The 14368-nt window shown below is 43.8% G+C and overlaps 1 protein-coding gene across 4 annotated transcripts in view; it reads left to right on the forward strand.

The window, feature by feature from the left end:
• The window catches only part of fam110b (family with sequence similarity 110 member B), a 189985-nt gene that overhangs the window by 358 nt on the left and 175259 nt on the right, over nucleotides 1-14368 (forward strand). The gene's annotated exons all lie outside the window — the stretch shown is intronic.

Consider the following 14368-nt stretch of genomic DNA (forward strand, 5'->3'; position numbering starts at 1 on the left):
GCAAAGAGCGCGGAGTACCCCGGCGCTGGTCTCTGTTTCGTGCCTCCTGCTGCTCTTTGTGTGTGTGTGTGTGTTTTTTTTTGAATGAAGTGGAAAGGTCATGAGTGGAGTAAGAAAAAAGGAAGTTCCAGCCGGCATTTGTTTAGGAAAATGTTTAACTCTAGGTGCCACTGTGTAGCTCTTGGAAAAACCGGGGGTGGTGTTAGTGGATTTAAAGCGCATTGGCCGGAGGCTAAAAAGCCAGGGATATTACTTCAGAGAAAAGTGACTCTCAAAACGGTCAGCGGGCGAAAGGCTGGGCAGGGGAACATCCAAAGGCTGTGAGAAATGGACTCTTGAGAAATTCAAATAAACCTAAACCGACCTCTAAACATTTGCATCATCTGCATTTCGGGACTTGGCTGTGACTGGGTAGAACATCCGGAATATCTTTTTTTTAAAGCTGAAGTAACGCAAGAGCTCATCTTTTTAAAAAAAAAATTAAGATGGCAACGGTTTCAAAAATTTCCTCGCAAAATTGTTGAGGCCACTCGGCCTGATCATGCCTGCTCTCCTCATCGCCGCTGTCCTGCCTTCTCCCTGGAAACCCTCTTGCACGTTGTTTCTGTCCAAATAATCATCCAGTTCCCTCTGGAATGTTCTCGATTGAACCTCCTTCTACCACACTCTCAGGTAGTGCATTCCAGACCCTAACCGCTGTGTGTGGAAAAAGTTTTTTCTCACATCCTCTCGTTCTTGATACTTTTAACAAGTGGGGACAGTTTCTCATTATCTACTCTGTCCAGACCCCTCATGACTTTGAAATTGTAGCTCTGTCACAGCATCACAAACAATTCTGTCAGAAATGTATGGAGGCAGGATTGTTGGTATGAAAGAGGTAGAATACATTGAAGTGCCAGGATCCTTGTTGTTCAGAACCTTGAGTCGTTTTTGATGATCCCTGAGCATAGAGGAGCCATAAAGCATCTATTGAAAATAGTACCAGCAGTAAGGTCAAGCAACCAGAGCACGCACTTGGGGTCCCAGGTCGTGATTATAGTAGCGTGTGTGGACTAGAAAGTTATGTCATGTGGAAAGACCTACACTTCATCTGATATATCACCTTCCTCTAATATAACCCCTTAAAGTGGAGTAGTTTTAGTTCAAGACACTTTGTGAAATTTAAAGTGTAAGTCATCCAAATATGTGGGTGACAGGAGGGACTTCCCTCCATAAATTAGCCTCTGCAAAAGACTCCCATGAATTTAATGCATGAGCTGTGGTCTGACTTGGGTCGACAATGGGAGAGAATGGATGGAAAACATGCACCACCTTGGAACATTGAATGCTTTGTGCAGCGGGAAATGAGGGGCTTCTAGCCTACAGTATTTATGGAAATCTTCAATTGGTGTAGGATCCTGGCATTGCAACAAGACTAAGAAAAGCTTAAATAATTGGTAAACTGTAATTGACTTTGAAGAACTCGTCCCTATATTTTGTCCTGTAATAATGAAATTTGACTGCAAATGTTTCTCAAGTGACCATAGTCACCAAATTTTCTAAACTCAATCTGAGAAGACTGGGTGGGAGCTCAGTAAAGAAAATGTTGGCTGCTTAGCATGGCACGTAAAACATATTAAGCAGCCTATATGTTGTTGCAGATAATACACTACAGTTGACAACATATGCATATAATTATCACAGATGAGACATCACACTATTGAAGAGCATTCAGATGCCCATTACAAATAATACAATAACGTGGTTCAGGAATGTCAGTGTTTTTTTTACCCATTGTTTATATGGCTAGTCAGTGTTGGCTTGACTTGCAGAAAAATAATTGGTCACAGAACTTGACCGAGCACATTCTCCAAGAACAGCTTTCTATTTTGTGGAGCCCTCACTTTCTTTCATAGATGTCCTTGCTTTCATTCCAAATGGAAAATATTGACTGGCATATTGAACATAACACAAATGTTTCTTTCTGATTGGTAGTAACAACAGAAAATCCTTTTTTGAAGTAGTCTGTTAAAGCAGTGTTACACTTAACACCATTTTCACTTTACACAGAATCTCAAATCTTTCAATGTCACACCATTCAGTGAGTATTGTAGCTATGGCAACTGCAATAATGTTGTAACACCTATGTTATAGCTAATTGTCATAAACCGTTCTGAATGTTTCTCAAATTTATAATTGTTTAAATCTGTAGGCATCTTTATCCAAGACAATTGTGCTGCAACTCACTTATGCATTAGTCATAATTCAAACCACGGATTCCAGGGTATTCTGGGTGATCTTTGTGAAATGAGAACTCGTCCTCTGGGAACATTGCTTGTCCGGGGACAGAGGACCTCATCTAGGGGCTGTCCCTGGAACACAAGGGCATTTGGTTACATTACTATCATTTGGGGTGACTACTTGGGTTAAGTTGCAATTAAAGCTAAGGATTTACTGTGCACGGCTGCAGTTACGTTTCAGAATGAGCTGCTCTTGTTTCTGACAATAGTTAGTTCTTCAACCAAATAGGTATGGTTTATTAAAATGCTCTGGTGTTTTTATATTGCTATCCTGTTAAATTGTAGTACTTACACTTTGTAAATATATGCAAATTTTATATAAGAGGCAGCTGAATGCAATAAAGACGATAGGCCTTAACAATATTGGGACTGCTTGTTCTGAACACCTGTGCAACAAAGCTAGGTACTCCCACACTGAGCTTGTCCAAAACAGCTGAGTAAGACAGTGGCTTCAACACAATAATATGCAACATTGACTAGGTATATCCTATCCACCAGCAATAGAATAAATATAGTTAGCCAGCCAATCAATCTTATCTGGCATCAGTAAAATAATGTAAGGATTCATCCGTGTGCCATGAAGCTACTACAACATGGCCTTGATTCATTTATGGATGCAATAACTCTATTCCTGAGTGAAAGGTGAAAGTCGTTGCCCTTGATGACTAATCTACTTTTGACGAGTATGGCACCAAGGAGCGCTCGCAAAACTGAGATCACTGAGGAAATGGTTGGTTGAAGTGCTTTAAGTAATTGGAGGCAACCTATTGACCGAGGTAGGGAATTGGTTACGAGGTAGGAGGTAGACAGTAGGTATATACTCCAATTGGCAACATATAACATACGGTGTTGCCAAATAATCAATACAGTCTCGGCATTTCACTGTATTTTTTACAATATTTATCTTTATTGTTGCAAGTAGGCATCCAATAACACTGCAATGAAGTTACTGTGAAAAGCCCCCAGTCGTCATATTCCGGCGCCTGTTCGGGTACACGGAGGGAGAATTCAGAATGTCTAATTCACCTAACAGCGCGTCTTTCGGGACTTGTGGGAGGAAACTGGAGCACCCGGAGGTAACCCACGCAGAGACAGGGAGAACGTGCAGACTCCGCACAGACAGTGACCCAAGCCAGGAATCGAACCTGGGACCCTGACGCTGCGAAGCTGTGAATACGTCTCTAATTCACTTGTCTCTCAGTCCGGAAGAAACGGCCTCGAACACGTCCGTACTTCAGAATATTCTTTATTGCAATCGGGGCAGCCCTCTAGGTATTCCGGGGAACCACCTCGGAGAGTGCCAAAGTTTTGCTTGAAACATCCTATTTTTATACGTATTGTTAGGGGCTGTCTCTTACATTCACTTGAGCTCACCCCCATTACAAAGCATAAATTTGTAATTAATTCGCTATTGCAATAGTTCCAGTACATAATTATACAGACTTTAAAGTTATCTATTGGCACATGAGTATGTAGCCGTCTTAGCTTAATTAGCAGGTGCTAATTATAATTGCAAGCGGTTCCCACATTTCATACCCTGTTACCTGGCCATCTTCCTTGTTTCTCAAGGCTATTCAACTCCCTTATTTCAGCAAGTTCGTTCTCCTTCAATAACAAGCTTTTACACTTGTAATTTTCCACTAACATATCCCATATTCATTCTGGCTTGTTCTAGCTACCCTTGCTTCACAGTCTCAAAGCAACAGTGCTACCCACTGTGCTATCGTGCTGCCCGAGCATGGTATTTATAAGTTACTCAAGTTAATTGGATGAATATTGCCAAGTTTGCTGATGACACTTGGGTGGTTGTGCACATAATGTAGAAAGGAGCAGAAACTTGCCAAAGTATATTGATAGATTAAGGGACCAGACGTGCAAAATAAGCAGATTGTGTTGAATGTACGCAAGTATAAGGTGACCCACTTTGGACCCAAAAAGTGAACTTGGAGCATTTTCTGAAAAGTGAGACGTTTGGAACTGAGAATGAGCAGAATGATCTAGGGGGGTCATAATATAAAATCACTAAACGCTACTGAACAAATTCCAAAATAGTTAGTCTACTGGAATGTTGCCCTTTATCTCAGGGGGCTGGAGTAAAAACAAGGTGGAAACTAGATGATGTGAAGCTCTGGTAGCATTTGTTTTTGGGCATAGCAACCCTGGATGGATATATTGGCCTTGGGGAGAATGCAGTACAGAGTCACCAAGCCAAAAGGATTAAATTATGAGACCAAGCTTGCATAGAGGAGCCTTGTTTTCCCTTGAGTATAGAAAGTTAAGAGATAATCTAGAAGTTTAAGATGAGAAAAGGATTTAATAGAGTAAATGGAAACCATTTTCTCTGGTGGGGAGTTCAGAGTAGAGGGGAAGAAAGCAGAGGGTAGGAGTAAAATTTTGGACTAAATTAATTGAAACTTAAAAATAATAGATTTTTGTTTGGCAAATGGACTCAACTAAGATGGATAGATGGTGGTAAGGTACAAATCAGCCATGATTTAATTGAATGGCATAATCAGCTGAAAGGGATGGACTCACTGTTATTCCCATGAGGCCTGTCATTGCAGCCCAATGGTACTAATGCAAGAGCTTTTTATTGAACTATCTTAACTCTTTAATAACCCTCCCCTTATGAGATCAGGAATGGGGCTACTGTGAAGGACAAAAGTAGTAATATTGTGAGAATGCCATCAATTCCAAGTTGCACACTACTCTGACTTGGACATGTATATTGCTGTTCATTCATTCTGTCTAGGTAAATATCAAGGAATTCTCCAAACAACAGCATCATCAGAAGTTGTTGCAACATTTTGTGGAGAAGTTCCACCACAGTTTTACCAGGGCAGCTTGTAATAGGAAATACGTGGTCTTGCCAGAGTTTACCACGCCTCAAATTATAAAAGAAAAGTATATGTATCTGTACTTTGGTCTAAGAGTGGGAGGGAACCCAAGCCACATTTTAAAAACTTTTTAGGTATGTAGCTGGCACAGCATAAATATTGCAGGCTACAATTACTTTAAGTTAACTGCAGGATGCTTCATTGCTGGAACACCTTTTGGGAAAAGACATTCAGTTTCCTGAAACTTCTTCATTTCTAGCTTGATGCAATTTTGTTAAAGCCCTTTTTTGCCTTTTAGCATTTTATGTTAGCCCAGGTTTATGCCATTTATTTATAGCAGCAAAATATGATTGATTGAATTCTGTTGTGGGGTTTAGAATCACAAATTTGCTAATATTTCTACCAACATGTAATAATCCCCACCCATACAAATTTTAACAAAACAAAACTTTAATCCACAATGTAAAATTTCATATCTGTAGCAGTCTGTGAATTTGAATAATGGGGGAGTATTCGCGTCAGTGCAGACAGCTCCGAAAGTGGAGATTGAGTATCAACAGACTGACTTGATTGTATTACATCATGTATTGCAACCTGTAGGTGAGATCACTATGATCAACTAAATATATCGTCCTCTGGTTACTTTGTCAGACAGTCTCAGTTAGGTTTGTCTAACCACTGGCTGGATGGCTTTGTTGATGGAAATATTTCTGGAGGGAGAGAAGCCATTTCGGGGAACAGCAGGAAAATGGTACTCTGGTCACTGATATGTTGATAAATGGCCATAACATTTAAAAGAACTTGCATTTTGTTTTACTACTTAAACTTTCTAAACCTGTATAGAATCAGAAATCTGATCCAGCTTTGGAAATAAAAGGAACTGGCAATAAATGTAAGTGAGTTTTGATTCTGCTTGTGTAGTTTGGCTGCTGTCTGGCATACTCGTACTGCACCTGTATGAGTCTTCTGATTTATTGCTGGAGTGTGTTTCAGGTTCCGATCTGCTGCAGCAAATAAATGTTAAAGTACGCAACATCATAAATCATATGTGTGTGTGATCATTTTTCTGCTTTGTTTATAATTGTGGAAGTGCTTTGCTGTCGCTTTTGATATATTAATATCTCAATCACCTGCAGGAAGACCAATAATAAATTGTCATGTTCAGACATTTACCTTTTTGTGTTAATTTGGAGAGGATATGAATGTACATAGATCCATTCCTTTTTTCTTTTTGTCCTCCCTTCTGTAATGGACATCAGGATATTTTCTACATTAGGGATGCTATTTGTGGGATAAGTGCAAATTGTTGCCCTAAATGGCAAGCATTAAGGGTCAACCGTTACCCTAATATTCCAGCTTGAATTGGCAGGGTTCATTTTCTGAAGTTTGATTTCTCCAACTTCCATGACTTCTCTACCTCTGGTCTTCTGATCCTAAATATCAGATTTACTGAATTTGGACTCTCAACTTGCTATGGTAGTATTGGACCCCTTGACCTTTAGTTTGAAGCCCAGTATCAGAACCATTAGAATGTCGCACACCAAGTTGCTGTTTTAATTTCAGTTCCTGACACATAGGTTGCAAGCCAAATATTGCAGGTACAGTTTATTTAATTAATTTGGTTCACTTGAAATGCCTTGGAAAATTATGGACAAATCCGTGAATTTGTGCAAATGCTTACTAAACAAACAAAGAAGCATTTTGGATTAGTGTGTTTTCATCTTGAAGGTGTTGAATTGGAATGTAGTTTTGGTATGGGGAAGACTCATTTGTTTGGCAGCAACAGAACAATTAGAAAAATTCTTCAGTGTCTCAGGTGAACGTCCTCTCCTCTTCTTCCCCATAAGCTTGCATTTATATAACCTGTAGTTAAACCTGATCTTCTCTCTTCCCCCCCCCCCCCCCCCCCCCCCACACACACACACACACCCCACCCGCCACAGTGTTCCACAGGAGCATAATCAGGCACAAAATATGACACCATTTCATAGAGATATTTAAGGATAATTTGGAAGAAAATGATACTGAGAGAATTCCAGAGGTAAAGCAGAAGATATGTTGTGTGGCATAGGAAATTGGGAATTGGTGGAGGACAGAATTCTGGATATAATGGGTGAGTGTACAGAATACTAATAGTTAAGCTTTCATAGTTCACTTAAGTTCCTAATATTGCCTTTTAGCTACTAATAAATTTAATATATATAATACATCACATTTGCAAGGTGCCATTCAACTGAAAATTAATCCAGTAAACCATTTTATGCACCCAATGAGACTGATTTTTAGCTAATGGCTTTAAAAAAAAAAACTGGGCCTCAAAACTGTGGGGCATTATTGTTTGTGATAAGTATGGTAGTGTCGACTTTAATATTGCAACTGACTACTGTGAGACACAGGGCTTCTCCAAAAAGCTAGCACTACCTTGAGAGTATGAAAACAATAATTGACATGCATTTGGCTGGCTAAGGATAAGTTTGAAGCAAGCTCACTTCAGCAAACTGATTGTAAACTCCAGCCGAAAAGTTGGAGTTGCTGAAGTGCATGTTTGTTCCCCGCCCCATCCATGTGCTACTGGCAAAGATACATTGACTGGTGGCATGGTGGTTCAGTCGTTAGCACTGCGGCCTGACAGCGCCAGGGACCCGGGTTCAATTCGGGCCTTGCGTGACTGTGGAGCTTGCACTTTCTCCCCATGTCTGTATGGGTTTCCTCTGGCTGCTTGGGTTTCCTCCCATAGTCCAAAGAAGTGCAGGTTAGGTGGATTGGCCATGCTAAATTTCCCCTTAGTGTCCAGTGATGTGCAGGTTAGAGTTTACTGGTCTATGGGGATAAGGCAGAGGAGTGGGCCTAGTTACGGTGGTCTTTTAGAGTATCTGTGCAGACTTGCTGGGTCAAATGGCCTCCTCCGGCATTGTAGGAATTCTATTTTTACAAAGGCCATTCTGGAAAACTGGGTTCTCTTGTATGTTCTTCTTAATTATGCACAACATTTTTGTTCCAGTGGATTCTGGTTGTTTTAGTACAGTCCTGTCCAATCCATGTTTCACTGTTTTTGACTGGAGAGAAGGATGTATTTTGTGGTTTTTCCTCTGGAATGAGCCTAATAAAAGCTTGTGACCTATAGCCATCTACAATATATTTGCTGGATTATATTTATGATATTTGTATCTTGGTCGGTTACTGGTCTGGTGGACTTTAAAGATTTGTAGCATCCATGGATTTTCGATGCCCTGTTGCCTTCTACCATTCGCAGTGAGCATTGAATTTGAGGTCTTATTTCACTTTCAAGTTCCAGGCATGTGTATAACTACGATTAAGTAAATTTGCATGAAGAGTAAACGTGGTCGATTCTTCTGTCTATTCTGTATGTATTAGCGAACGGGACTTTGGAGTAGGCAAGCTGAGCATTCAACTACATCTGTTCTTGTATTATTTCTTTCAAAATCATATTCCTATAAACTAAGGGCGCCGATTCTCTGGCCTCGTAATGCTCTCGCTCAAGCAAAACAAGGCCGGTGAATAGCCGGAGAGGCCAAAATGAGATCTGTGTCAGGTGCCAAAAAGTTTACGATGCAGCTGGCCCGCTCCCGTAGGCAAAGTCGGGATATCGTCGTAGCGTGGCGAGAAATCAATTATGACCACTTAAGCCCAATTTCCATACAATTAACAGGAGCCACCTTATTATTGTTATCCAATGGCCTTTCAGCAGCCTCCCTAGCAAATAGTTACGCTGGCTCGATTAGTACTCCGTTTGAAAAACGTGAATCTGGCAGAAATGCTTCTGTGGGGAGCCGAGGAGGTGAGTAGCCATTTCTGCTCACAGGCAACGAGGCTAGGGGTGCTGGGCTTGCCACCCCAATGCTCGGTGGGGGGGGTGAGGAATCCTCAGGTAGAGGCCCTCCATAGAGGTGGGCTATCATGGGAGGGTGGGTAGGAAGAGCTGGGGGAACCCCGCGCGGCTCCACGATGCCAACCCCTGCATCATGAGTACCCGTTCTGGGGCCAACCCTTGTCCCTGCCTGTCTGCCCCAATAACTACCTATAACCCCTACCGACTGCTGAGGCCACTGGCTGCGCGGTTGAAGACTATTGCGAATAAGGAATTGCCAACCATGGTTAAGTAAGCACTTGGCACATGTCAAGTGGTTTCCCGTGACTGGGCAGGCCATGTAGCATGTGGGGGTCATTGTCTAGCATGCCAATCACATCCTGATGTTTGTACACTGTGCTTGAACAATGCGGGAGGCAACAGCACACATAACAAACGAACACCCAGGGGATGAGTTAGAGCAGGGGTGGGCAAATTACGGCCCGCGGGCCGCATGTGGCCCGCCAAAGGTCTTTATGCGGCCCACCAAGTCATTAAAAAAAAAATGGGGGGGGGGGGGGGGGGGGCTGTTGGGTTACTTACTGGTTTGCCACCCAGATACGTTGACTTGAGTAGGGTGATCATCGCTCGGCACAACATCGAGGGCCAAAGGGCCTGTTCTGCGCTGTACTGTTCTATGTTCTATGTTCTATATGAGGCGCCCAGAATCATAACCGGGTGAAGTAATTATTTTACTTAATATAGTATGCGGCCCTTTAAAATTGTGAATTTCTGAATGTGGCCCTTGCACGGAAAAGTTTGCCCACCCCTGAGTTAGAGCTTCAAGAACATGACCACGACCGGAGGGTGGGTAGCGCCACGGATTGGGTAGGGTGGGGGATGCCTGGACAGGTAGGCAAAGGGTCCGGAGGCCAGCCTGCATTGCAGAAGCAATAGTTATTGTTGTGCAAAAACATGTTTAATGTGTGTACGTTACCCCACTACCGCCCTGTTCCCCAAAGCCCTACCTCCTCCCCCGGTACCCTCAGTGATCCTCAACGTGCTTTACCCTCCTATCTGTACCACTGGGTCTAGGTGTTTCCCCAGGATGCACATTGAGGTGGAGGCTTCCAGCAGCCGACCTCAATCCGTGGCCTTCGATACCTCTGGCGGGCATCGTCTGGGGCTGCCCTGTCCTGTGTGCTGACCTCGAGATGCAGCCTCATCAGAGGGGTGGAACTGGGGGGAGCTAGTGCCCACTGTCGACACTCCATGGGACAGATCTGCTTTGGCACTCAGTGCCCCTCCTCCTGGTTGGTGCCCATAGGGACCTGGGATTCACCTTGGGACGGAGAGGCAGCTGGTTCTAGTCCAGGCTGCCCCTGGATCATCTGGCTTTGCCAGCCCTGGGGGTTCCCCATGGTCCACATTGTGAGGATGCCCTCAGCGATGCTCCTCAGTGACTGGGCATGTCCATCTGATCGCAGGACATGTTCTGCAGAACCTCTTCAAAGTTGGCCTGCGAGTTGGACATTCTGCCGAGACCCTCAGCCATCGGCGTCACTGACTGAGCGATGCCTTGGACACCTTCACTCATGGTGCAGGTGTCGTGCACCAGGCTTTCCACTATGGTCGCCACTCTAGCAGTGGTGACCTTGGTGCCATGCATTACCGGTGCCATGCATTGCTGGCGCCATCTCCTGCGCCTGTAGCCTCTGGGACTCCTCCAATCAGCTATGGATCTGCTGGAGTGACACTGACATCTCCCCTTGAATATCCCGGCTGTACCTTATCATCTCGATCTCCTCTGGGTATGTCTGTACCACAGGCTCAGCATTGGGCTGGGACCCAGTTGGGTCCTGTGCTCCAGCAAACCTCTGACTGCTGCCTCCCCTGGGGGTTCCTGCCTCCACCTGTTGTGCATCATCAGCAGTGTGATGCTCACCAGACTGTGCCCCCGAAGCTTGTTCACTAACATCTCCCACCGAGGTGTGTGTATCTACGCTGGAGGAGGGTGGGGATGACAGCTGTGCCATGACTATAACAGTTGCTTCCTTGAAGCTCTCCTCCGAGGTGTTCCCCTGGGAGGCTGGAGAGGAGGCCACCTGGGATGGGCAGGTGCCGGGAGCTGGAGGACCTGCAGGAGAATGGACATGTCGTCAGTGGGATGGATGGGTCAGTCAGTAAGACGATAATAACTCGTGTTTGACAGGTCCTCCGGGTGGAGCCTGGTGGTTCCTCACCTCTGCGGCGTCCACCAGCCTCCACTTGGGTGACCGATCTGTCCTCGTCCACCCTATTCACCTCCGTGGGCATGCTCCTCGAAGGAGTTGAGGATTCTTAATTCAGGCACCCCTCTGCCAGTCTGGGCCCTCTCACGAAGATTATGGGGGAGCTTTTCCTGAGGAGACACAGAGAGAGGGCATTGTCAGCCACATGCGTGGTTCACAGTGATGGGGGTGGTGTTGGTGTGAAGGAGGGGTTGGGGGGATGAAGGGGGAGGTGTGGAGAAAGGGTTGGGAGTCGCATGGGAGGGTTGGGGGGTGGATGCTCCCTGGGGGGGGGGGGGGGGGGTGTTGCTGTCTACTCACTCGTGCTGCCTCATTGACCTTTTTCGATACTGAAGGCCAGTCCTCCTGGTTACACTCCCTGAGTTGGCAGCTCCCGTCACCTCATCTCAGGCGGCACTGGCTGCCCTGTGGCTGACTCTCCGGGATCTGAGGGGGAAAAGGGCATCTCTCCATGGATCCAGCAGCCTCCCCAGGTTAGCATCTCTGAATCGTGGGTCCGGTCTCCTTGGTGATGGCTGGGGTTGACTGAGCAATTGCAGCTTAAGTACTGCTCGACCTTGTTAGCGGGGGCCTGGCGAGCGCGGTCATGGTGAATCAGCTGACAAGCCTTTATTTGCGACGAAAAGCCCGTGAGGCCTTGTTAAGTGGACCAATTCATGTTGAATTTCGTTGTTGGGCCGACCGCCGGGAAGCTCGCGGCAATTTCCGCTCACTACCACACACAGATTTTTCTGGAGAATTGCACCCTCAATGTTTTGGACGTTTGGGTTTTTTGTTGTGAAGATGAAGTTAGTGACAAACTGTGATTTGCACTGTGACATTTATTTGTCATATCTGCTAGTTTAAGATTTAAAGATTTGTCATTGGATTTAATCCTTTGAGATTATCTATTCCACGGTTGCTGTAATTCAAGAGTGCCACAATGATTTATTTATAGCACTTTAGCAGTGGCCACAATTTCACAGCTCAAGTTAATTTCAGCAGAACTCCATTGTGGTGAAGTGCCTTTAATTAAAATGTTACTGTGGATATTTTCAATGTAATCTGCGGTATGACCCATGTCAGAGGTGTATCTTTTGAATTCAACTGAGGTCCCAGGTGGACTGGATATAAAAGATACCTTATGAGGCACTGAGTCAAGGAGGAGCAGCGAAGTTATCCTGAGGATCCCAGACAATAAGTCAAGGAAGAGCAGGGAAATTATCCTGGGGACCCCAGACAATAAATCGAGGAAGAGCAGGGGAATTATCCTGGGGACCCTAGACAATAAGTCAAGGAAGAGCAGGGAAGTTATCCTGGCTACCCCGGCCAATATTTATTCCTCATTGAAATATATTTCTGGTCATTTATCTCTCTGCTGTTTGAGTTTGCTGCGCACAAATCAGAGGCTGTATTTTTATATTACGACAGTTATTCTGTTTCAAAATGACTTCATTTACATGGCCGCCCTGAGGTTGTGAAAGGTAAATACAAGTCTTTTAATACATTTTTATTAACATTATAAATAAAAATGTAGCCATAAAAGTTTAGCACATTAAGGTTTTGATTTTGCGTAAGAAATGGAATGAAATAATGGTTGGAAACGAAACACTTAGTGACGGCTGGATTTTTTTTGCTTTCACAACCCAAATTAAAGCACATTGCAGGTTACAGCGATATACCTTCCATATTGCAAGCATTGTTTATTATAATTAAAGTAAGAGGCACACTAACCTCTGAACTAGTAACTTGTCTTTCTAAATAGCGCACATCATTGCTTCCTTGATATCCATGCCCCATTTTATTTACCTAGTACCGATGAGAAGGTTTCTTTTCACAATCATTGGACAGTTTAATCTCCACACCAAATGGCTCTTCTAGTACAAGGTTTAAATGTGTACATTGCTGCATGTCTGAATGCTGTTCAGAATCAAGCCCTGAATTGTGAGGCCCCAGGCTGGCACAATTTCCATGGGCCTGAAATTCTTTTCAAGTTGATTTCTCACTGCCACTTGCTTCAGTAAATTCAGCGCAATTCAGACTTGTGTCAGCTGTTTTCCACCCCCACGCCCCCACCCCCAAACCTTCAACAATGAATGGAGATTGCCTTTTCAGCCTGCAATGGTATATTTCACTACTTATGGGCCAGCCAAAGAAAATTAATTTTTAAAAAAATAGTCAACTGTGCACAAGCTGTTAGGAAAATTTCAAGTTCACCACATGCCTCAGCAAAGGTAAATGCCAGGAACACCTGATATTCCTGATTGCTTTGGTGCAAATGGTGGGAAATGTATTGTGATTTATTCTCATTGTTTCCATGTTTGCTCTGTCAACACAGTCATATTTGGACACATTTCGACAACCGGTAATTCTGCATGGTCCGTTTAAATCAAAGACTGCACAAGGAACTTTCAACAAATGGGAGATTTAGTAACTAAACATACAAACTCTTTAATGCACCTACTCTGCCCGAGGTCCCAGGTAACTCTGCCAAGCTCCATTCATGTAATGCTCCGTGTGACTGTGCCATCACGTAGTCACGTGGCGTCGCCCGGTCTACATCCTCTCCATTTAGTTTGGGCCTCTGGCAGTGTGAGATGTAACTGTGTACCCATTTGACCATGTGCAACTGAGAATATGCCAACAGAACATTGAATTTACAGAACCGTGCAACAGTCTGACAAATAATGAAACACCAATTTGGCTCTTGTAGTTGGGGCATAATCGGTGCGCCCATGGTGTACACTTGAACAATAGAACTCCAACTTAACTCTTGCAATAAGGGACTAGCCCGTTGTGTATTGTTATGGGCCAGGGTTTAGAGAACCACAAAGTGTATCATGGACTTCACTTGACCCACAACTTTTAATAGATTGTGGTATGGGGAGCACACGGCCCACTCTACAGGTGTGGTACAGCAGAAATGGAAAAGTATTTTTTAAAGCAAAACAATGTTTATTCTGTGAACTCAAGTTAACCTTTTTAAAACATACAGTGAACATCTTGGCAACCATTAATTCAAATACAACCCACAAAGAGTACAACACTAAGTAATGCTTACGCTGTCCTTTTAACATCCAGAAGACTTACAAAAAACAAAACCTTTAACAGAAGCACATCAGGTTAAAGTCACTACTGAAAACATTTATAATTCTGAATTCACCAAATGATCAA

Source organism: Scyliorhinus canicula, chromosome 10 (assembly GCF_902713615.1).
Source record: "Scyliorhinus canicula chromosome 10, sScyCan1.1, whole genome shotgun sequence".
Lineage (NCBI taxonomy): Eukaryota > Metazoa > Chordata > Chondrichthyes > Carcharhiniformes > Scyliorhinidae > Scyliorhinus > Scyliorhinus canicula.